Raw genomic sequence first — 24,956 nt, forward strand, 5'->3', positions numbered from 1 at the left:
AAAGGGACTTAGAATGAAGTCTCTCCCTTTATACGGACGATTGAAAGTAAATGCGCGAGGCCTGTAGATGACATGGAGTTTTAAAGACTTTTTGCCAACTGTTGATCTCCTGAAAATGTAACAGAGTTTGAGAGATTTGGCTCCTCCCTTCCCCCTTCCCACTTACCAGGTGGCTGGGATGCAGAGATTCATGCTTTTCGGGTTCGCTTGTTGTGGCATTCGTGCGTTAATGTTCAAAGACAAGAGTTTAAAAACTGGTTGTTGTGATGGGGACACCTGGTTTTCTAAGCCGGAGTATCAATGATCAGGCCGATAAGGATTTATGGGTGGCACTGATTGGTAGGGAGAAGCTATTAAGGGTAAGTAAAAAAAAAAAAAGTTGGGAGGAGGAGGGAGATAAACAAGGGATGAAGGCACAGAGTGTCCCCCAATAATGGCATCCACCGTCACCCAGGCCCGGTGCCACCCAAGTTCAGTGCAAAGAGTTTTGACTCACAGGAAAACCTTGGGTTACGAGTGACTTATTCTGTGAGTGTTCCACTAGACGAGCAAACATGTCTTATAAAATTTAACTTGAGAAACGACTGAACTGTCTTGCAATCCGAGTAGTATGTGACGCCGAACATCCCATGATCGCAACTGAGCCGATAGTTCTCGAAATTCATTTCAATATACGAATGCTTTAGATTATGAGCATGTTTCCAGCACGAATTCTGCTCACGAACCAAGGTTTTAGCGTCTTTTGATTTGTTAAGCCACTTGTACCCCCTACCATGCAACAGGGAACATACACTGGAGCTGGATCCCATTTTAAAGATTACAGATATATTTTGGAGCTTTCTGTAGACAGACATCATTAACACAATAACAGCTCTCCACTTGAGCCCATTTTATATCAATTGCTGCCAACTGAAATAATGACACAGAAGCTCTGTTTCTATGTAAACTGTATAATATCTTAAAGCTAACGTCATTGTTTTCTCCTTCCCAAGTACAGCATGTTTTGATCTACATCGGGAATATTTTTAAAAAGTGGACGTCTAAGAATGTAAACAGTTGGGAGGAGAGATGCAGCTGTTTATGATTTACTTTTTCATCTTCTGTTCTTTGGTGGCTTCTAATGTCAAAGGACTTTTCTTTACATATGATAGTGTATGGCTTAGGACCATAAGTGTGCTTTTTCTGGTTTTTATTTCGGCTTTCTAAATAAAGGACGGAAGGACGGAAGAAAAAGTCGTTGGATAAAAATATCCCCCCCACAGACTGGGTCTTGCACTGGAAGCACTGGGCCAGAAGAGCCTACGGTCCTAGAATGGAGAGGGTTTCTATTTTATGGGGCCAATAAATGTCAGGCTATGAGCTTTATCTTTCGGCGCTGTGTGTGTGTGTGTGTGTGTGTGTGTGATTGTCAGAGTCTATTAGTCACACCCAGTTGCTTGTGTTGACCACTGTCTAGACTCTTCAAGAAATGAGAGATTTCATATTTAGTGTTTTCACAGGAGGGCACATAATAAGGGATAAAAGCATGCATTTATGATGGCAATGTCTTTTACAGATGATTTTCCAGAAGTGGAGGGATTTCTGATATCTGGGTGCCTATTGTGTGAAATAGTGTTCTAGCTGATTTCGTTTAGATTTATCAGAATGGCATTTCACTCTGTAATTTCTCATTGCTCTTTGTAAACACGAAGCTTACCCCAATCTCCTGGTATAAAAATAACTTTGTATATTCCGGTGGACTTTGTTTAGATGAGCGGTTTGACAATCCTTCCACCCATGCTTTTTCTAGCATTGTCTGTAAATGTGTGGTCGCCAGCCTGGATTTTGAATCCCAGTGGCCCCAGGTACCAGCTTTGAGATCTTGAGGAATTTACTATTCTTTCCAAATCTCAGTTTCTCATTTTTTAAAACAGAAATAGTAATATAGTCTCAAGATGGTCATGAGGATTACAGGAAATAATGTATGTTAAAACTCATAACATAGTGCTACCAAGGAACAAATGTGGGCCCTATTGCTGGTGGGGACTGTGTGTGTGTGTGTGTGTGTGTGTGTGTGTGTGTGTGTGTGTAACATGCTTACGTATCACCACCTCACCCCAGAAGTGCTTTACTCAACTATTTGGGGAAGGGAGGAAGATACAAGTGAAATTTGAAAACAATTATAATCAGTGTAAAATTTGCTTTATTTGTTTAGTCCTGCTTAATTTGTAGTATTAAAAATAGATGGAGCTTTTTAAAAAAAATTTTATCAAAAGGGGATAACGCTTTTAAAAGGTTAACAAAACCCCTACTTACTATTAAATGTAAGGGAAACCACAAAAACTTAAGAGCCTGTTTTTCTTTGCCTAAAATTACCCTTAATCAGGTCATATGGACCTTAGACTATGTATGTATGGCATCTTATTTTCATATGTATACCTTTATATCTATAAACATTTATTGAGTGCCAGTTATGTATGAAACACAATGATAAATCAGAGCTGGAGAGTGACAAACCTTGAGAACAATTTGGTAAATGATGCCAATCAAATGAAAGTTTTATTGACAGCCTCAGAAAATGAGATTTCATGGCATATGTGGAATATAGTATGATTCTACTATGCCAAGATATACTTTTACCTTTGAGCTAATGAAGTATAAAAATTCAGGTTATAAAAGTTTAGGGTGCTTTAGAATTGCTAAGAACAATCCATTTTAAATGATGGATCAACTATTAAAATTATAAGTTCAGAGCAAAATAGGAAACACCTCCACACCCAGTGATAAAAAAATGGAACAGTATTCCTTTAAAAAAATTTCTTTTTCATGTTTATTTTTGAGAGTGAGAGAGAGAGACAGAATGCAAGCAGGGGAGGGGCAGAGAGAGATCCAGGATCCAAAGCAGACACACAGGATCCAAAGCAGGCTCCAGGCTCTGAGCTGTCAGCACAGAGCCCAACACGGGGCTCGAACTCCCGAACCACGAGATCATGACCTGAGCTGAAGTCGGACCCTTAACTGACTGAGCCGGTCAGGCGCCCCTGGAACAGTATTCCTTATTGACGATGAGTGTCATTGTTGGGGTTTCGCTGACGCCGTTTTTTGAGGTGCTCCTCCCTGCAAACACATGAACAGTGTTGCAGAGAGCAGAGAGCAATCAGTGTCAAATACCTTTCCATTTCCTTTTTGTTCCCCTTTCTGCCCTTCCCTCCCATGGCTTCTTGCTACTGGATGGGATGCATGGATTGTTTTGTAATTGCTTAATTGTCAGGGTCTGGGCGCTGTGCTTTACGGTCACCATCTCATTTAATCCTTGCCAACAACCCCGTGAGCTAGGTGGGCATTTTCATCTGGCACCTCACTGAGGTTGATCCAGTGCCTGAGTACCGGTAAGTGCCACAGAGGAGCGAGGGTCTTACCATCATCGGAAAGCCACAAGCCTAAGTGCCTTGCAGGCAGTTTCCACTCCTGTTGTAGCCCATAACCCTTGGTGAAATGTATTTTCATCCTGTCCCAGCTGGTTAGGAAAACAACTCCCGTGAATCGCACAGCATGCGAGTTGCGCTACCCGGCAGTGGTTTCAGAATTAGCTCTTGGGGAAGATCTCTGGCCACCTCATCATTTTCCTAAAGCCATTAGAAACCTATGCTTGCCTCACTGGGGCTTCTCTCCCAGACCACTAAAGCTGCACCTCCTAGTCAGAGCACAGGGTCAGGCCCAGTGAACGAAACCGCGGTCAAATAATGAAGACCTTTGTACTGCTGTAAAAGTTCATTAACGTGAAAACGGAACCTCGTAGTCACTAACTTGCCAATCAGTTGGACTGAAGGGCATGCTCTTGACTCAGGCTATGTGCCTCCTAGAAAGCAGATGACTTGGCTACGGTCTGTCGATGTGAATGGAAGTTTCTAGTACACACGCACCATGCTTCTGTGCTTAAATTTGTAGTCTTTTCCAAATTTTGGTACCTTTGAGCCACTATGGCTTTGCTTCTTCCCCAGAGGCAAAGTGTGCCTGCCTCTGGATCTTCCTCTGCATGCATCTATGGTTCTGGGGATTTGATACTTGCACATAGAGTCTGCTTGATGCTGCAGAAACATTATGGGGATAAATTAATGTTCCGTGGGAAAATGGGAGCATATTTTTATATCAGTAGTTTTGATACCTCGAAGCTGAAGGTGTCGTCATCATGTAATTGTTACGTCGATTCTACTCTTGTATGCCAGATGGGATCGGAGTTGGCAGTTTGGTGGCTTTCGCTGCTGCTGGTCCACTCAAAGAATGAAGCCAGGGAGTTAGGAACTAACCTCCCATTTGTGCCTTGTGGTTTATTTGGTAAAAGACAGCTGGAGGGGCGCCTGGTTGGCTCCGTCGGCTGGCGGAGTGTCCGACTCTTGATTTCGGCTCAGGTCGTGCTCTCACCACCCATGAGTTTGAGCCCCACGTCGCACTCTGAGCACTGACCACCCGGAGTCGGCTTGGGATTCTCCCTCTCTCTGTCTCTCTCTGCCCCTCCCCCGCTCTCCCTGTCTCAAAATAAATAAACTAAAAAAACCCCAAACCAAAGACCTGCTGGAGGGCAGGGTGTACGTATGTGTTTCGTCGAGGTTTGGTGAATGCTTGTTTATTTGGGTTCTGTCGTCTGTGAGCTAACACACATGGCCCGTCTCACTTCCTCTTGACCAGGACCTCCAGACTTCAAAGTAATCTGCATTGGTGTTTTACAGAGATAGAAATGTATCGGATCACAGTTTCCATCCCCCTTTTCCCACGCCAACTGTCTGTAGCCTCCCTTAGCCTGAACACGAAGCAGGTAAAAGCCCCTCCGTGTGGAGTCTGCCGTTGTCTTCCCCAGGGTCTTCTTTGCAGCCATCTAGATCTTGTTTGTTCAAGGGCCCTGAGGCAGAGGCTTCTCATTCTTCTGCAGTTCGCTCTTTTAGAACCTTTCCGCCTGGAAGTCTTTCTTTGTGTTTCACTGTAAAACTGTTTCTGTAACCTAACCTCATTTACCTTGCTGAGATGGAGCCCAGATGGCTTATGGCCTGGCCTTCCTTCGAAGTCCCCAGTGAAGGAGTCTTTCCTTCAAGGTTCTTTACTCCTTGGCTACTCAGAATACAGTCCTCAGACCAGCAACCTGAGTGGCACCTGGCCACAGGTTAGACGTGCAGAATCTTGGGCCTGTCCACAGACCTACTGAATCCCAGTCTGCATTTTAACAAAATCTCCAAGAGATCCGAAGCACCTTAAAGTTTGAGAAGCACTACTTTATTTTATCCCTTCGAAGTTGAGTTATTATTTTCTCTGTACTTTTCTCTGGTTTGCCCGAAGAGTGGAGACCCCTACTGGACACGCTGACGTAATAGTGGATATCGCCGGTGTTGCTGTATCTCAAGCCCCTATTAATTTACTACCTGTGATATTACAACAAGTGTGAACTAAATTAATGTGTATTCTTCATTTACAATACATTTGTAGCCTTCAGAGACTTTTTGGGGTTTCCCTGTGCTATACATTTGCCCCCTTGTCCTAATGGAAGGCCCCATTGTGACTTGGCTGCTAATATCTTGCTTTGTGCTTATGTTGGGTACCACCTTGTTTTTCCTCTTCTTTTGGGAACTTCTCATTTTTTGCCAGGGGAGTGGGGCTCTTTTCTTTTCTGAAGACTTGGGCTATTAAGATGTTAATGATTCCTGGTTAGAAAGAGTACTCTTTCGGGTGAGGACACCCCATGTCTCAGTGGGATCTTACCTCAGTGGTACTCTTGACCAGTTTCGTGAGCTCGGGCAGCGCGATTCCAACGCTTGACAATAATCACATGATCAAGGAAGTCTCCGTAATACCAGGCGTGGGACTGCTTTGATCGTTCTGTTTATGTTAAATCTGTGAACCCCTTCCTATGATGACTTGGGCACGCCGTGGAAGTCACCTGTTGAAATGGAAAGGGAGCATCTAAAACAGAAGTTGGAATAATTACCATCCAGATGCATATTTTGGTGAGTCCTTGGACTGTCCTTACTGCTAGCTTATTGACTTGTATCAAATGGTTCACTAGTCACCTTCCTATTGATTTCCTCCAGCTGTGTGTTAGAAAGGACATCAGTAAGGATCTGGCCACTCTTAATCCTTGCACCTCTATATGGAAGACTGCGGGAAGGCCTTTGTCTCTACTGGAAATTCTCTGGGGAGGATGCAGAAGAAATGATATATGTGAAGTCAGTGGCTATGTTTAGGGGCTCTTTGGGTGCCGCTGATGGCTGGCAGTGAGGAGAGCGCAGGGTGGAAGGACAGGAGGGAAGAGAAGCATCTCCTAAGACTCACATTTGATGTGGACACTTACGTGGTCTTGCTCTCCCTTATACTGTTAAGGAAGGAAAGTGGGGGTAACCAAATGAAGAGGTAGACGGTTGCCCATTCGTGACATGGTTTTATGGGAAAAACTTCAGGCAGTTTTTAAGCAGAATTAAGCAAAGCTCATCATAGGGAAGTTAATTAAATGTTAATTATAGCCTGTCGCCGTTGGGTAGTAATGGTGAAATTGTGTGGTTCAGTTTTATTCTGAAGGTATTTTGTCAGCTTCGCAGGCTACAGTGTAGAAGAATAGAAGCTATTGTTTTCTTTGTATACTTGAGGACCACAGTAGCTTCTGGGGCTTTATTTAAGGAGGATGAGCTCTTATTACCATTACCTTTGGGCTCAATCTGCAAAGCTTCATACTTAGCCACCCGGAAATCAACTTGTTCTTTCTGTTCAATGTCTAATTTTTAGAACTTTGAATCCTGTGTACTCTCGTTGATGATGGTATATATGCCCTGCCCACCCCCCCCACCCTCCCACGTCCCCCACCCCCCACCCGCCAGCATTTTTCAAGTTTAAGTTTTAGGGAAAACAGACCCTGAATGTATCTTCCTGGGAAGCCATCTTATATTTAGAAACAGCAATTAGGGCCCCTGGGTGGCTCAGCCGGTTGAGCATCTGAGTCTTGATTTTGGCTCAGGTCGTGATCTCACAGTTCATGGGATTGAGCCCTGCCCTGGGCTCTGCACTGACAGCAAGGGGTCTACCTGGGATTCTCTGTCTCCCTTTCTCTCTGCCCCTTCCCTGCTTGCACTCTCTCAAAATAAATAAACATTCAAGAAAAATACTTTTAGGGGCGCCTGGGTGGCTCAGTCAGTTAAGTGTCTGACTTCGGCTCAGGTCATGATCTCACAGTTCATGAGTTCAAGCCCCACATCCTGCTCTCTGCTGTCAGCACAGAGCCTGTTTCAGACTCTCTGCTTCCTTCTCTCTTTTCCCTTCCCCCACCCCTCCTCTCTCTTTCTCTCTCAAAAATAAACATAAAACAAATTTAAATATTAAAAAAATACTTTTAGAAACAGCAACTGGAATTTCTATCTTGTACTTTGATATATATATATATATATATATATATATATATATATATATATATAGTAATAAATGCCCTTCCAAGGTGAGTATTTCATAAGGTGAAAAAAATCTGTAGGAACTAGTATTCTGAATTAGGAATAGCCTCTTAGAGAACAAAGTTAGTGGATTTATTTTAAAAGGTTGACTAGGGGCACCTGGGTGGCTCAGTTGGTTGAGTGTCCGACTTCAGCTCAGGTCATGATCTCACAGTTTGTGGGTTTGAGCCCCGCGTCGGGCTCTGTGCTGACAGCTCAGAGCCTGGAACCTGCTTTGGATTCTGTGTCTCCTTCTCTCTCTGCACCTCCCCTGCTTGCTCTTTCTCTCTCTCTCTCAAAAATAAGCATTAAAAAAATTAAAAAAAAAAAAGGTTGACTAATTCTGGAACAAAGGGGGCCTAATTCTTAACTTCATTTTACTCCCAGATATTGGAGCCCAACGGGCACGACTAATAGTCACAAATAACATAAGGAAAGTCTCTTCTTTCTCAGTGAGTTTTACAAATGATCGTAAGGACTAGATATTTTCTCCATTTTATGAAATTGTGGAAGCAAAGCGAGGTCAAATGACTTGTCCCAGACCATCCCGAAAGTATTGGCTCAGTTGGATGAGATACAAACCTGGAAGTAATAAAGCATAACTCTTTGTGGGGTTGATCTCTTTTTCATGGTCCATGTAGGGGGAGCACAGGGCACCTGCTAGTCTCCCCCACACTCTGTTACTTTGGCCTCCATGATGCCTGGTGTTCTCCCCCCGGTTTAGTCCTTGCTTTTGTGTCACATCCGGACATCCTCGTTCTCCTTTGGAGGAGGAACATGTGAAAATATGGGCCTGGACTGGTTAATCAGATTGGCCATCTTCTAGTAAAAAAGGAGGGAAGGGGACACAGCAGAGGTAAGGCTGTGAGCATGGAGTGCTCACCCACTCGGACTCTGAAGCCACGGTGTGGCAGTCATAAATAAAAGAGGGTCTTGGAAATGGGAACGCCTACCTCTTCCCGCGTGCACTTCCATAGAATTGGCATGGACCCCAGAAACAGTTAACGGGCACGTTTGGCGGCACGTTTCTCAGCCTCAGCACTGTTGATGTTTGGGGCCAGATAGTTCTGTGTTGCAGGTGGCCATCCTGTGCATTGTGGGAGGTTTAATAGGATTTGGGGCCTCCACCCACCACACGCCAACGGCCTCTCTCCCCCTTCATTCCAACCCCAGTTGTGACAACCAAAAATGTTTCCAGGCATTGCCAAATACCTTTTGCAGGGAGACATTACTCCTGGCCACCCAAATTGAGAACGAGAGATTTAGTGATGTGCTTGGAAGCTAGAAGGTCTGTGCAGAGAAAAGGGGTTTAGTCCCCTGAGCATGTTCCAGTGGAGTCCACATGGCTCCTGCCTGGCTCACCAGTGGCTTACCTTCACAGACCCCCTTATCTCCCCTGGGACTGTAATTCCCTCAGGGTCACTGAGCAGCATTGTCTTTTTTTTTTTATGTTTATTTATTTTTGATACCGCACATGCGTATGAGCGGGAGAGGGGAAGGGGCAGGGAGAGAGGGGGGGAGAGAGAGAGAATCCCAAGCAGGCTCCCTGCCATCAGCACAGAACCTGATGTGGGGCTGAACTCACGAACTGTGAGATCAGAATCTGAACTGAAATCCAAGAGTCGGTCACTTAACCAACTGAGCCAGCCAGGCACTCCATTATTCCTTTTTTTCTTTTTTTTAATGTTTATTTTTGAGAGAGAGAGAGAACGAGAGCGAAAGCGAGCAGGGGAGGGGCAGAAAGAGAGAGGGAGACATAGAATCTGAAGCAGGCTCCAGGCTCTCAGCTGTCAGCCCAGAGCCTGACACGGGGCTCAAACCCACTACCTGTGAGATCATGACCCGAGCCGAAGTCAGACACTCAACCGACTGAGCCACCCAGGCGCCACCCCCCCCCCCCCCACCTCTTAATTAAGAATTTGGCACAGCTGTCCTCAGGAGGCTTCTAGTTCAGCCAGGCAGGCAGCTCAGCAGCCGAGTAACATGATGGGGTTCAATTCCGAGGGCTGGTAAGGGAACTTCTCCGCAAACGCTGTCTCCAAATTAAAAAGCCAAAGGCTGAGATGTCAGATAATGGGGAAAAGAAAGAGGAACAAGAGCAAAGTGGAAGTGAGACTTGAGACATGAAAGCAGAGACCATGAACCCGGGGTCAGCGGGTGAAAGGTCAGCTGCTCCTTGTCAGCTGGAAGAATTTTGCTTCCTGATCCTGGACAATAGAGAAGTGTTTGCAGTCGCTTAGAAATCTGCACCATTGTCTGCTTCAAAGGCCTTAGAGATGCAAGCAATGTACACATTGTCAATAATTTCGGATGATCTTTCCAGTGTTTTTCCCCCTCCTCTTCCAGCTGCCCACCCTTCGACGTGTGCATCTGGCTGTAATTTCAGTTTTTTGTCAAGTAAGTCAGGCAGCATTGACTGGCTGTGTCACATTCCCGTTCGGTTCCTTCAGATGTGAGACTGGGGACAAGAATTCAGAAACAAAAGCCGCCCGTTCCCTCCCCCTCCAATTAGAAACATGCTTTGGAACCTGGAAATAGTGCGTAAGAATCTCACTAAACATCCATTTAAGTCTATTCGGGAGAATTCTTTGTGAATCGTTTCGTGTAGCATGGTAAGTCTTTCATTGGCTGACTTAGAAGGGCTGGGGGCTTCAGGCTTCTGATTCCTCTGAGAAAGCAAGAGAAGTGGGCTTTCAACGGTGTTTCCGTAGATAGCATTAATTTAAGATCCGCCAAAGACACGCTAACGCCTTCCGTCCCAATATTTACCTTGTGCTGTTCCCTGTGTAGGTAGACGGGTCTTTGTCTAAAATCCTATCCCAGGGTCTTATTTTTAGCTTCATCACTACTGCTTTTACCTTTTCTTTTTGTTCTGGCACTTCCTCCATACCACCCCCCCTCGCAAATAATTTTGTCTCCCTTCCCGAGACTCATTCTAATCTTGGCTTCAGCCTCAGCCCTTGGCTGGTATCTGGTCTATGGATTTATTCTTGCTGGCAAATTCCACCAGAGCATCTTTGGTTGGTGTGTATTTTCAGGTATCAGGAAAAGATGGGAGATCCAAGGACATCTAGGACTTCTTTTTTTTTATGTTTATTTATTTGTTTTGAGACAGAGACAGAGGGTGCACCAGTGGGGGAAGAACAGAGAGGGAGGGAGGGAGAGAATTCTAAGCAGACTCCATGCTGTCAGCACAGAGTCCGACTCGGCTTAAACTCAGTTGCTGTGAGATCATGACCTGAGCCCAAGTCAGACGCTTAGCCGACTGAGCCACCCAGGCGCCCCCAAGGATATCTAGTTCTTGATAAGAGTTCTGACAATAAGAGCTAATGTTTGAGGGCTCATATGTGTCAGGCATAATGATGAAAATTTTCGTGTATTATCTCATATAAGCTTAAGGATAACCCTATGAAATGGGTACTGTTATCCCCGTGTTACAGATGACAATATTGTGATTTACAGGGGCTACTAACTTGTCCAAAATCACAGAGAAAAGAATGAGAGAAGAGGAGATCGTGTAAATTCTTAGTCTCCTTTTCAATTTTTTTTTTCTTTTTAGGAAGAGCACACAAGTGGGAAAAAGGGGTAGAGGGAGGGAGAAAGACAGAGAGAGAGAGCGAGGGAGAGAATCTCAGGCGGGTTCCATGCCCAGCAATGGAGCCTGATGTGGGGCTCAATCCCATGACCCTGGGATCACGACCTGAGCCGAAATCAAGAGTGGGACGCTTAACCAACTGAGCCACCCAGGCACCCCTCCTTTCACATTTTAACTTGGAAATAAGTTTTGAGTTAAAATTGACCAGTTTTTAAAAAGTGTTAACAGCCATGTGGTAGGACCATCTTCGTTCTCAAAATAACTTTTTTTTTGGGGATTTAATTTCCTAAATTATATTTTAGAATTCAGAAGTCCCTACAGGATACACCTCACTCAGATGGTGACAGCCCTACTTATCGCATGACTTTATTGCAAGCAGGGTTACAGCTTACCTTGAACACAGCCCAGCTACACAGCGGTCTCACCCCTGGCCTTCGGTAGCCTGAGATGGATGGGACTCTTTTCCATCCTCCTTAACTGACTTTTGTTTCAGACTTGCTTTCACAGAAGCACCTGGGTGGCTCAGTTGAGTGTCCGACGTCAGCTCAGGTCATGATCTCATGGTTCATGAGTTAAGCCCTACATTGAGCTCTCTGCTCAAAGCACAGAGCCCACGTAGGATCCTCTGTCCCCCTCTCTCTCTGCCCTCCCCCACCCACGTGCGTACACACACACACACACACACACACTCTCTCTCTCTCTCTCTCTCTCGAAAAATAAAAAAAACACATAAGAAAAAAACGAACAAAAAAAGACTTGGTTTCCTAGCCCAGAAGTCTTATCACTTGCATTTCTTTAAAAAGAATTCTTGGGGTGCCTGGGTGGCTCAGTCGGTTAAGCGTCCGACTTGGGCTCAGGTCATGATCTCACGGCTCGTGGTTCAAGTCCCGCGTTGGGCTCCGTGCTGACGGCTCAGAGCCTGGAGCCTGCTTCGGATTCTGTGTCTCCCTCTCTCTCTGCCTCTCCCCTGCTCATGCTCTGTCTCTCTCTGTCTCAAAACTAAATAAAAACATTAAAAAAATTTTTGAAAGAATGCTTCCAGTAAAATGAGTCACAATTGTGCTCTGAATACATTTGAAATACGCTGCCCTCTACCAGTTTCGATTGGTTTCAGAGAGTTTTCTTTCATCATTTGGAGCACATAAACAACAACAGCTGACGTAACTTCCAAGAATCTGGATTAAATTCTCCCCCACATTTTCCCCCTTAGTATTCTCAAAGCAAGAGGGAAGACAAAGGGTAACACCTTTTTGTTTGTGATTTATGATGATGGTTTCCAGGACATGTCACTTAGATTGTGTGCAGTACAGAGAGTCTTCTACTGAGCTTGACCTTACTAGGAACAGTCGGGCATGGCCCTGTCCTCCGGGAGGCCCGTTTCATGATCAGAATACCACGGAAGATCAGGGCCACACAGCTGAGGTACCTCGTGGCTCCCGTTAAAGATGCTTGTTCAGTTCAGTACTTGCATTTTTCTTGCATTACCAGATTCTTCCATACAGTCAGCCACAAACCCATATTATCGGGGACTCCGGCTAAAAACTTGTGGTGAGTAGGAAGTAGATTAAAAACACAGGTTTTCCCTTTTCCCCGGCTGCCAAAAGTGATGTCAGTGGTGTTAATGATCCTTACCTCAGCCCGCTGCAGACTCGGGGCCCTCTGTGTGAATGCTTGTTCTGTGCTCTGGTTCCTATGCTATTAGGGAAAAGCTGCTGATAGTTGATAAGAAACAATTGGGTAGTCAGACAATTACTCAAATGTAAAATCAGGCCCTTGCTTTCTTGAAGCAATTTATGATATGACTCCAGGGAGAGAGGAAAGAATGCGGAATCTATTTAGTGTTTAGCAGAAATATTAAAGGCAGCAGCACTAGGCTGAGTCTGCCTCATTCCCATTTGCCTAATTCCAGAAATGGTATTGCAAACACTTTTTTACTGTCTCTACACCACATTGTAAACTAAGTTGTGATTTGAATTTATGTCTACTGGTTTGGATCAAAGCCAGACCAATAAAACCTACTTCCTGTATTTCTGAACATTAAAACAAAACAAAACCAAAAAACTGATGCGAAGCGACAGTATAAACTATAAACCTCAGAGCTGGAATTTAATTCCTAGGAGAGAAAATAAACTGCAGAAATAGCTCCCGTGAAAGCAGAAGAAAGACTGAATTTTATGACTTGCTTTCTCAGGTAGGGAAGAAGGTATCATATTACTTTCATGTCTTCAGGCAACAGGTTTATTTTGGTTGAGCTCCGTTAAAATTAAAGCTTCCTGTCCCACATTATGTGGTCTGACTTGTGATGTAGAGGGGTTGTTTTTCTGAGTTTCCCCTACCTTGACTGTCACGTATGTGGGGATGCATTCTGATTCCTGTAGAAGAGAGATCTGAGACATTTTGACTTACCTCGCGGGGATGGGGGAGGTCTCTTAACGGTGTTGATGACCCCCGTTTGCTTTATCTTTTGCTTTCTCAGCATGCTCCATATTAATAAGAAGAAATAATCCGTGAAATAACTGAAGTGAATATTCTTTGGCTTAAAAGATTTTTCAAAATGTTTATTTATTTATTTTGAGACAGAGAGAGGGGGGAGGAGGGGCAGAGAGAGAGAGAGAGAGGGAGAGAGAGAATCCCAAGCAGGCCCCACAGTGTCAGTGCAGAGCCCCACGCAGGGTTGGATCCCAGAAACCATGAGATCATGAGCCAAAATTAAGAGTCAACTGCTTAACTGACTGAGCCACCCAGGCGCCCCTGGCTTAAAAGATTTCTGAATGCTTCTTCAGAGTTCCTTAATACATCATTGGCAGAATACTTTTTTTTTTCTTAAGATTTTATTTTTAAGTAATCTCAAACCCATGACCCTGAGATCAAGAGTCACCCGCTGTACCCACTGAGCCAGCTGGCCACCCCTGGCAGAATACTTTTAATTGTTGCAAACCATATGTTGTTGTAGTGGTTTTAATCTGTCTTCTCCATAAATTTCCAACCCTCTCGAAAAGTCCCTGCCCTTTGTTTTTGGGGACAGGAGAGGTCCACAGTGCTGGCAGGATTCACCCCGTGGACCACAGCGGAGGCTCGAAGGCTGGATGGCCGGCTCCTGGGTCAGCCCCTCTTCTTTTCTTTTCATAATACACGTTGCCTTTCTTCACTGGTGGTCTCCTGAAGTCACCGGCCCTGCCAGAAGGTCTTTCGCTGGGACAAAAGGGGAACTGGAGCGAGGTGGCCTCTCACATGTTGGCAGCTTTCCCTGAATGGTCCTCCCTGGCAGCCCCGTGTGCTGGAAGGGCTGGCCAGCAACCTTGTTATCTTCCCCAGCTCTCGCCCATGTGACTTGCACCAGGAAAAAGTGCTATTTAAGCAGCTCCTTTAAAGCACTGGCCTGGCTGCTCAGTTACCCTTTGCCTTTTAAGACCGTGAAACCAAGTCTTTCCAGCTCCCTTCTGGCCTATTTTCAAAGATGTTTCCTTTCTTTAGCTTCTTGTCAACAGAAACTAGCAAACGTCTTGGTCTTTCCTCTAACTTGAGTTCTTTAGTTTAATCCTACCTTGATTTTTCCTTCCTCCTTTCTTTCTTTCTTCTTTCTTTCTTTCTTTCTTTCTTTCTTATCTCTTTCTTTTCCTTCCTTCTTTCCTTCCTTCTTTCCTTCCTTCTTTCCTTCCTTCTTTCCTTCCTTCCTTCCTTCCTTCCTTCTTTCCTTCCTTCCGCCACTTAGGTCTGTCCTTCGCTAGAGTCCCAGCTTGCCCCCACACTTCCCAGCTGTACCTTGTAAAAAGCAGAGTGATTCTCCCTGTGTCCCAAACTTGAAACTCTCTGGAGTTAGCTTTTCTTTTATTTTACTTGGGTGATTATTACGGCTGATAATTCTGTTTCCTCCCTAAATGCTGACATCCAACCCTCGGTGGTAGAACCAAACTCTAAGCCAGGAAATGTCTTTAACAAGGGTTTCACAGTCCATCAAATGGATCAGCAGTCTCCTTTCTCCATCTGAGATTGAGTAGTGTGAAGGTTAAAATCTAGAGTACACATATACTCCCAGAACTATGAATCTATTTAATACTGATGTGTGTGTGTGTGTGTGTGTGTGTGTGTGTGTGTGTGTGTTAACTTACTGGCCTGTTTGCCAGAATCAGGTCTGCTTAAAGACAGAATACTTTGGCAGTGTTTTATAATGTACCTTACTAATAATATGTTGGCATTCTAGAAGACTCGATCTTCTCTAAATTAGTGGTACCGTGAATTATTGTGTTGGCAACAGTGAGGTGGCTGAAGAAATGGACTGCCGTCACAGTAGTGGTATGCAGTTGACTATAATTGTGTCAAATAAGAAGTCAACAGGCCAGGAGAGACAAGATTTAGAGAGATGTCACAGGCTCCATATTCGGCATTCTGCCAAGTACAAAGCTACCCACCATGCCCACCATTTCTCTCTCTATTCCCAGGTGAAGGGAACTGTCTTCTCCTTTGAGAGGAATCCTCCCCTCCTGTTCTTCTATATGCTTTGTCCCATTCCCGTAAGGACTTGGGCTTTTGGACCCCAAAGCCAAGAAGCCAGAGGCTTTTCCTACTTTCAAACTCCCATCCCCATCCCCATACACGATAAATTGGGAGGAAGGGAAAGGGATAGAATACCGAAAAGGTTTAAAAGTTGGTTAACATTTCAAATATCTTTTCATCACAGATTTTTTTTTTAAGAATGGGGAAGATCGAAATATGATGAAAACATTATTTTCCAGTCCTACTTAAACAATTTTGACATTAAATGTAGAATTTTAAAAGTTCAAGTCCTTTAAGCAAATAGTGAACTTAGAACCACAGCTGAATCATGGTTTTTACCTGGTTGACAAGATTTCAGGAAATGTTTATTCCTTCTTTACGTTTTTTGTGTTGTATAAATTTTCTATATTGTGATCGAGAATTTTTTTTTTAAATCATAGCTGTTTATGTTAAGTGAAAGAAAAATGTGCTGTTTTGACACATGCCTTTAAGTGGAGGAATTTATTTATAAAAATTTTTTTTCTAGTTGATCTACGATATGAGATTTCAAACAATGATCTCCACCGAAGAAGAGCCATTTACTGTAGTTACAGTCATTTTTTTCTAAGCATAGTTGGGTGAGGAAGAGTTACGTTCTGGCTACATTCTGGTATAAGACAATAGCCCGGCAACTTATAACATTTTACTCCTGTTTTCTTACTAAAAGTAGAAATTGCAAGGACTGCTTTAACCAGGTATTTAGAACAGTGTTGCAGTTGACTCAACAAACTGGAAGGAGGTTTCAAGGCCTTTGAAAACAAGAGAAAACTTTTAGTCAATGGGTTGGACTAAAAATTCGTCGTTGGAAGGGTATGGATCCTTCATTGTACACATATCATATAGCCTGATGCTGTTTTCAGCTGCTTTACGGTGAAGGTTAATCAGGCTGAGTGTGAAAAGCAGCAGAAGCTTTATTTGTTTTTCAGCTTTGGTAGGCATAGTTTAAGTGGGTCGAGTCCAAAAGATGTAAATTCCTACTGGATGCAATAATGCAGTAATCCATAAGTCTCAAGCAGCATTGCTCAAGTGTTGACTTACTTGATAATGCTTTAAAAATTGCATTTTTCATTACTGGCAACAGGATTAGGTAGGTTTTATCTTACGACAAGACACACGGAAAGGTACCAGAGATGCTGATGTGGTGATGAAATTTTATCAAAATGTAATTTCCTGCTACTAAATCTCATGACAGGTGCATGGTATTTCTGAGTTCAGAAGTTATTCCCCAGTGATGTAACTAGACAGAAAATATCATAGGAACGTCACCATTTGGTATTTGCCCAGCTCTTCTCCAAGGAAGTGTTTTTGCTCTTTTGTTTCCAGTTTATGGATGTTACAAATGACTTTTTGTATTTGTAAAACGTTGTCGCAATATTTGCCTCATACGGTTGGTGGGAGTCCCTTGGGGTTGTATATATAAAGTGTATTAAACATACCTATACCCCTGTCTTCCCTTTTGGTGCTGATTATAGTCTTTATCCCTGACTTTTCATTTGTCACTAACAGATGTTTCTTGAATTGAATGAGTGCTGGAACCTACTGTGGGTATTGACTTTTTAAAAATATATTCCAAAAATGTATACTACATGTGTTTGTCTTCCTTCAAGAGACTTCCTTTATTGAGAATCAGCCCTTCCTGACTGCAGTTGCATAGAGGCGGGGATATAGGCAAGTGAACTTAAGCCCCAGGAACATACGCTGAGGTCTGTCTGTAATGTCCTCAGAGTTCATTTCCAATAAAACTCCTCAGAGCATTTGTGAACAGCTATGCTTTCGGAACTTTAGTTTTGGGGTTCTTTGCCTTTAGCTAATGCCTCACTGGGAACCATTACTCAGCTTGATCAGCCCCTGTGTTCACCCTATTTGGCTCCCAAAACTTTTTGGCTGTTTCGAAAGATCAAATGTGCCCTCAAAGGGCCAAGACTGGCTGCTATAGAAATCCTTCAAAAGAATATGCCCGAGGCTGAGAAGGCGGGTGCAAAAAAAAAGAAATGGGAACTTGAGAAGGCATTCCAAAAATGCTTCTTCCAACAATGGCTGCCTGATTGGAATAAGTATGCAGACCCCAAGGTGGCTGGAATGAAGGACAGTTCTCACCCAGGCGTGCCTGTTGGAAATCTGTATCATTTACTCAGGAACGAAGTTTTCTGTGTGTCCATACAGACACAAAGACACACGTACACACACACACCCTTGAACAGAGATAAACAGATGTGAACTTCAGACTTTCCCTTTAAGTTTTTCTGGGCCTCTGTTGCCTGTTTATAGCCTCTGTCCCCATACTCACGGTCAGCAGACCCTCCCACTTTCCCCACTTGTTTTCACTTTCTCAGAGATCCCCAAGGTGATGGCACCAGAAGGGAGCATTGGTGGCTGAGACGTGTGCTGATCAGGATTTACGACAAAGGGCTTTAAAAAGTAGTGTGCTGAGACTTTAGAGGGAGAGTTTACGGTGCAGTTGACAGATCCTTTATTTCCTGCTCTTTGAACACACACGCATGCGGGAAGCTACAGGGAGGGTTTCGGAGTGGCCCCAAAGCAACAGATTTCAGCATCTGGCGAAGCCGGAGTGTTTTCCCTTTTCAGAGGGCCCCCGATCTCTGCCCCGCCGCATTCATGCAGGTTGGCACACGTGACTACAAAACTGGATACAGTGTGTTCCTGTGCTGAGCTGGTCATTCAACCCTTCTGGCCGAGAGCCAGGTATAAAATGACAAGCATACCGCGTGCCCTCCGTTCCCACCACACACACACTCCCCTCCCCTTTTCTGTAAATGAGCAGTTTGTTTGTTTGTCTCAAGCCCTTTAGTACAGTGGGGCCTTCCCACTTCATCTTAGGCCCAGAGCTGTGAAGCTGCGTCTGGATACTCTGGTCAGAACGTTCGGATAGATTGCGGTGTGAGTGCAGGAGAACCTTGCAAGCCCATGGGAGATCTGGCGATGGTTCTCCGGGGTTTCTGAAGGGATGGGTTTTCCTGACACTTGTGGGAACCACAGAGGGTAAGTCCTGTTTCTCTGGCGACGAGAGGGATAGGCCTGGAGCGCTCTCTTGTTTTCCCATTGGTGTCTCCATGTCACGTCTTTATTTGTCTAGAGAAAAATAGGCTGTTTGCCTGCCATTTAGGGGTGGGGTTAATATTTCGAAATAAACAGAAATCTCCTCATCGAGCTAGAGTCTCCGTTTAGTACATTTCGACTTACCTGAAAGCCATTAGGTAAATAGGGAAGGCTCACGGGTCCCGGCCATACTCTCCTTCGAGAGAAGAGAGCGAGAAACAGTTCTATCGGTCAACATATACACTGGGACGAATTGTAGAACCTGTTCTGTCCTTTCCTTGCCACGGATATGGATTATTATAACTACCACATCTTGAGTTATCATGAAGCATGTGTTTGTTGTCCCTATACTTAAAGGTGTCTTGGGGTTTCCTTCAGAGTTCTTCATCGACCCAACCTACATTTGCAGGTTTACTTCCTTGACCCCTTTCCACATACCTGGTGAGGCAACACGACTATATTCTTCCCTTGGCCTTTCCGCGGCCGCACTCTCTTCCCCAGACCTTGTTTTATCGTGTGCTCACGGTGGGAACTGTGCCTTTTCCCTTGCATTCGTTCCACTCATATTTAGTGAGTACTTACTGTGTGCCAGCCCTTGTGTTGAGCTCCGGAGAGGCAACCCCAAAGCAGCATAGATAGGATCGCATTTCCACATCCCCAGACTATCCCTTTCCTTCCAGACCAAGCCATATGTGTCAGTGGATTACTTCCTTTCTGTTCCCAGTTAGAAGTATTCTTTCCGTGCAGCGAGAGCTTTTTTCCTGTGCATTTACCAGGGGATTTACCTCCTTCCTGTGCATTTACCAGGGGATTTACCTCCTTCCTCTTTTGTGTGGTGCCATATACTACTGAAGACATTCTGTAAATATTGGTATTTATAAATAACCGTGGAATGCATAAAGAATGTGGCCCTCAGAAGGACTGTCTAATGCTAACACTTGAGAGCGAAGGAGGGTTCATAACGTTGAAAAAAGTGTCTCCTCTCTGGAAGGGAATGGATAATGCCCCATGAGGTCTGCCTTCTTGAATTGCATGGAAGAAATGTGCTTCTTGCAGAGTAACATTTCTATTAGATCTAAATCAGAATCCCTTCCCTTTTTAATTTAATGATTAACTGGGTCTGTTTCACCTGGGTCTCCTTTCGCATCTGAAATTTTCATCTCATGTCAAACAATGGCACATTAAAAACTTGACTTCGGATTTTGTTAACGTTAGGCCCTCCGGCTTCAAATTCTAAAATCTACACTTGACTTTTAACCAAAAGAAGATGAAGTGTGGCCTGGCTGGACTCTGCCTACCATATTTTATAGTAGTTTTACACAATAACTGTAATTCACATTTTTGTTCTGATCCTAAGAACATCCAAGTATTTTGTGTTTTTGTGTTGTTAAACTCTGAAACCTCCAAATCAGATCGATTTGTTTACTGACTTAATATTGACTGTTTTGAGTTTGTATTTGCTTTAGACTCTTGCATTTTGAAAGGGAAAAAAAAAAAGTTAAATACAGTCTGTTGATTTTATTTAAGTACACAGTACTGTTTGTGCCCGTAACTTCGGCTTATCTGGTTCTGCCTCCTTTTTAAAGAAAAACCCTTAGAAAATGATGGAATATGAGGTTTGAGATGCCTTTGCTGACGACTCTTTTTATTTTTCTTTTCAGAATGAAGACCTGAATGACCTCAGCAAATCTTCCCTTAACTCATGGGTACCCAGACTCTGAATATTTCATGATTCACAACCAGGACCTCACATCTTCCTCCTCAGTAGATGGTACGATGCATCCATTTCAGTTTGTTTACTTTCTACAATCCTCAGGAGTTCCTTGACTGAACTGCACGTACTATATTGTGCCAAGCAAAAAAGCACTGTGACACCAGAATAATGAGTCTGCATTAAGTTCATCTTCAACCTTAAGGACTCAGCTGGCCACGTGAGCTGATGTGATCACCTCCATGCCACGAGAGAAGGGGTTTACTCTCACTGCATTTACAAGATACATTTCATCTGCTGCTGAAACTGCGTATGACAAAGCATCATTGTAAATTATTTCATACAAAACTGTTCGCTTTGGGTGGAGAGAGTATTAAATATTTAACATAGGTTTTGATTTATATGTGTAATTTTTTTAATTAAAATGTAACTTTTCTTACAGCACATCTTTTTTTTGGATGTGGAACTGAGGTATACAATGTTCTGTTGTAAAGAGTGGAGCAAATACTTAAAACGAGGCTAACAAGAGTAGAATAGGGTACGATCCTTGTTTTAAGATTGTAATTCAGAAAAATAATATAATAAGAATCATAGTACCATTAGATGGTTCTCAATTGTATAGTTCTATTTGCTGATACTATCTCTTGTAATATAGCCCTGATGTTGAGCTGAGATCCTTACAAGAATTGACCTTAATTTTGTATTTTTCCTGTAAGGCAATAGGCCATGTTAATTAAACTGAAGAAGGATATATTCTACTGGGTATTTTCAAGTGTCAGCTTAAAATTGGCAATTGGATGGAAGTAAAATCACAAGGAAAAGAAATCAAAGACTTCCATTGTATATACTGTAAAGAGGAGGAGACTTGGGTGATTCCTTTAAATCAAAAGCTCTCTTTGGAATGAACAATGTGGGTGTTTGTAAATTCTGGAAATTTCTTTCTATTCATAATAAACTAGAGACTGTTGATCTTTTCTTCTCCCCCTCCCCCCACTTCTGTAAGCTTCCTGCTCCATTGCTACCATTTTTTTTTTTCTGTGCACACATTAGGATCTTTTATTTCCTGCATTGTCTCGGGAAAGATGGTAAGACAAGTGAGTACTTGTCTTTCATTTCTAACCAGAAATTAAAACTCCAGAAAAATGTTTTTTATCATGACCAGGGCTACATGTCACTTTCCATAAGACCCTTATCTCCTGTTTTCTGAGAACATCCCGTGCCACATTATTTAATTGAATGTAATTTGGCCCATTTGCCCTGGTGGGTACTGGCCTTTTGGTGTTTAGTTAATAAAACCCAGTGTACAGAGAGCATGTCAATGCCTAATGACCAGCTACTGAAACATCTAGCCAGCAGTGAAGAGGTTAATCCTCCTCTTATTTGGAAAGTACACACATCTTGGAATTTTTCCTTATGAAAAAGAAAAGGCAGTGGACATAACTTCGAGCTATTGCCTACAGTGTTTTTAATCTTTTTTTGCCAGGGAACTTCCTAAAGGTTAAGTGAACTAATGCCAATGTCAGGCTCTTCGGAGGCCGTGTAAACTCTCTATCAGAAATTGCCAGCCCTGCTGTTGAGAAAGAGCAACATTTTATTTCTCCCATGGGTTGAGCTCCCTGGGTGGGGGAAGGGCGACCCGGAAGGGGCCAGGGTTGGGGCCAGTGCAGTGGCCGCTGCCCCTCGTCAACTGGTCGGGGGACCACTCAAAAGGGAGTGGACATAAATGGAATTCCTCACGCTGGCAAGGCCTGCGTTCTGTTAACTCAGCCGGATAGCATGTACCTCACAGATTGTTGTACAGTGTTCATTGTGGCAGATTCCAATCATTTGCATGCTCATCAATTTCTAAGATGGATAGGTCTGTGGTCGTAAGAATCCATTGTTTTCAAGGAACTTGCTGAATTACATCATTTCCTATGAGGAGAGGACACTACCGATTTTAAAAATCTGATACGAAATTTTTTTTTTACACTTTTATAAAAAAGACTTTCTTTGTCAAACTAACTTAAATGTTTCAAGTATTCTGACTCATACTCTTGCTAGTGTAGGAAGAAAGCAAGCTGTCCTGCTGTCTTCTACTGGGGACATAGGTAGTTAAAGAGAAATCAATGAACAAAGTCAGCCCCAACCACTTTTCCTGTGAAGCTGGTTATTATTTCTCAAGGAAGCTAAGTTTTGACTATGTATTGCCAAGATACCTCTGCGTGTGGAGTATCGACATCTTTTGGGTGAGAACAGAAATGAACAGACTGGAAAAGCCATCTCTTGGTTAATTCCTCTGATGCTTTGTTGAGTCACGTAGCATAAAGTTAGAAAATCTTATAGAAGCTGCTTCTAGGGGTCCCTGAGCTGGGTCTGGTGGTGGTATCCAACCTCATCAATTTAAAACTGGAAGTTGCTGGTATTTAAGGCAAAAACTCATGCTCTGACTACAGAGGGGTTGACCTTGAGCAACATCAGCTGCTAAATCCCTGTGTTCAGTTCCTATTGAGAGCTGGCTTTTATCCATTTCCAAGTATTTGTAGGCCAGCCAAGGAATTACATTAATGGGGCTTCTAGTGGCCTCTGGTTAACCTATAAGTTAGTGGCTTTTCCTCATGAGACCAACCTTTTATAGTGTTCTTTCTTAGAGACCTAGGCAGAGTTTTAAAATTCTCCTTTGTAGAAAGAACAAATATATTTCATGACTTTGAGAATATCTTCATTCTGGGAAAAAAAAAATCCTAGAACCAGCTAGAAGTGAAGAGAATCCATTAATGATCAACCACCTGAGTCAATAATGACAATTCAGTACCGATGTTACATTTGTGGCTATTTCTCGCTAACTTTCAAAGGTCAGGGACTTTCTTAACTAATCTAGGTTGACTGCAAAAGTGGGTTTACTGAACACCATCTAGCCAAAAGTAGAGATTTTTAACCTTTTTTCCTCTGTTGTCTCCTAACTTGATTTTGGGACATTTAACATATTAAGAAACAATTTTACTGTCCTGTAAGAAACAGCATTTTACAACACTGAAGCCCGTTTTGTTCGATCTCGCATCCTGAATGCAATACACCATGTAGTTGAAAACTTTAATTTTGTTTACTGCAGGTGGTTTAAAAATGGGAGGGGAGCTCATCGTCCACTGACAGTAGAGCCATGAAAAATGGGAGAGATGTGAAATGCTCTGAGTGCTTTGGCAGAACTCTGTGGGTCAGTCCATCACACAAAGAGGTGCTGAAACCAGAGACACTGTGGGAAGTAAGACCTTGATTGGGGAGATCAGGAGGACCCCTTGGGAGGAATATGGAGATGGATGGAAGCCACATATGAAATTGCTGCTTTGTAATGACTTGACAGGGGAGTTAGTGTTCCCAGGACATCGTGTGTGTTAGGTGGGGGTAATGCTGCATTCATAAAGGCTGCTGAAAAAGTTGAGAGGAAGAAGGATGCATTTCTTGGGATGTGAGGAAATCTGGCCTCACCAATACTGAGAGAAAGACATCCACTCTGGAAAGCAAAACAGCCTTCCTGTAGTCAGAACATCGAGGGTTAGACACCGGTGCCTTTGATCATTTCCAAAACCAAGCCATAGAAGATCTTGGAGGTCCTACCTAGTGTAGCTCTGTATGTCCGTGTCTCCTACACCTGGGTAGAGAAAGCATGGGTCGGATGGCATGTTGGGTTTCCCACTTCTTGTAACCAGAGCGTCTAGTTCGATGTGGTGAAGAGGTAGAAAGATAGTGAAGGTGTTTGACCCCATTCTTAAGGAATGTATCAGTAATGGAGAGCTTATAATTAGTTAATAAGATTAGAAAATGACTCAGCTGGAGAGTTGCCTTCCTTTCATTGTTGATGACTTGGCATTTGTGATGTATACACCAAGAGCTCTGGTGTTTTCAACCCTTGCCATTCACCTGGCATTTAAATCTCTCCTTGCTTCTGTTGTTAATTTCCCTGGTGTGAACCAGTCTGCCACATAATAGGACAAATTCAGTAAACAGGAAAACTTGTCTGTATTTGTATAGACCTCTTGAGTGCTGTTTTGTGTTTGTTTTTGTTTGTTTTTGTTTGTTTGTCTTAGAACTTTGCTATTTGGCTTAAGAATGTAGTTCCCAGGACAATTTTCCTTACAAAGTTCTTTCATTACACCTCTTGGCTGCAGGGTGGGCCAAATTAAATACATATATATATATTTTTTTCATTTAATGTATGTGCAGTTTGGTTTATCATCTTAAGATGGTGGTGCTGTCCATGGTGCTACTTCATCCGTGTACAAAAGGACCAATGCATGGTCTGTATTGCTACCAAAACATTTACTGTATATATGTGTATAACATATGTATTATGTATATATGTAATGGGTACCAGGCCAGGTATATATTTTTATTTAGAAGTGTTTCACTTTTCCTAGTTTTCTTTATAGTGTTATGCTTATTTTCGGTCCCCCCTCCCCCCCGATTTTGTCTGGTACTTAGAACTGTAGTGTCTTCATTGTTAATTAAAGAAAATTGTCTAAATGAATTCACGGATGTGAATGCTAGTGATCCTTAATGTTTTTGGTTATGGGATGTGAAACAAAACTGCCAATTAAAAGAGTTGCTGGGGCATTTGGGTAAGAGCAGCATACACCATTTAACA

The 24,956-nt window shown here is 43.2% G+C and overlaps 1 protein-coding gene across 1 annotated transcript in view; it reads left to right on the forward strand.

The window, feature by feature from the left end:
* Positions 1-24,668, forward strand: part of IRS1 (insulin receptor substrate 1) — a 62,790-nt gene extending 38,122 nt beyond the window's left edge. Inside the window, exon 2 of the mRNA XM_049614789.1 lies at positions 20,286-24,668. The gene's annotated coding sequence lies outside the window, so the exon portion shown is untranslated. The remainder of the gene's footprint in view (positions 1-20,285) is intronic.
* Positions 24,669-24,956: the final 288 nt, after the last annotated feature.

The sequence above is a fragment of the Panthera uncia genome (genome assembly GCF_023721935.1).
Source record: "Panthera uncia isolate 11264 chromosome C1 unlocalized genomic scaffold, Puncia_PCG_1.0 HiC_scaffold_3, whole genome shotgun sequence".
Lineage (NCBI taxonomy): Eukaryota > Metazoa > Chordata > Mammalia > Carnivora > Felidae > Panthera > Panthera uncia.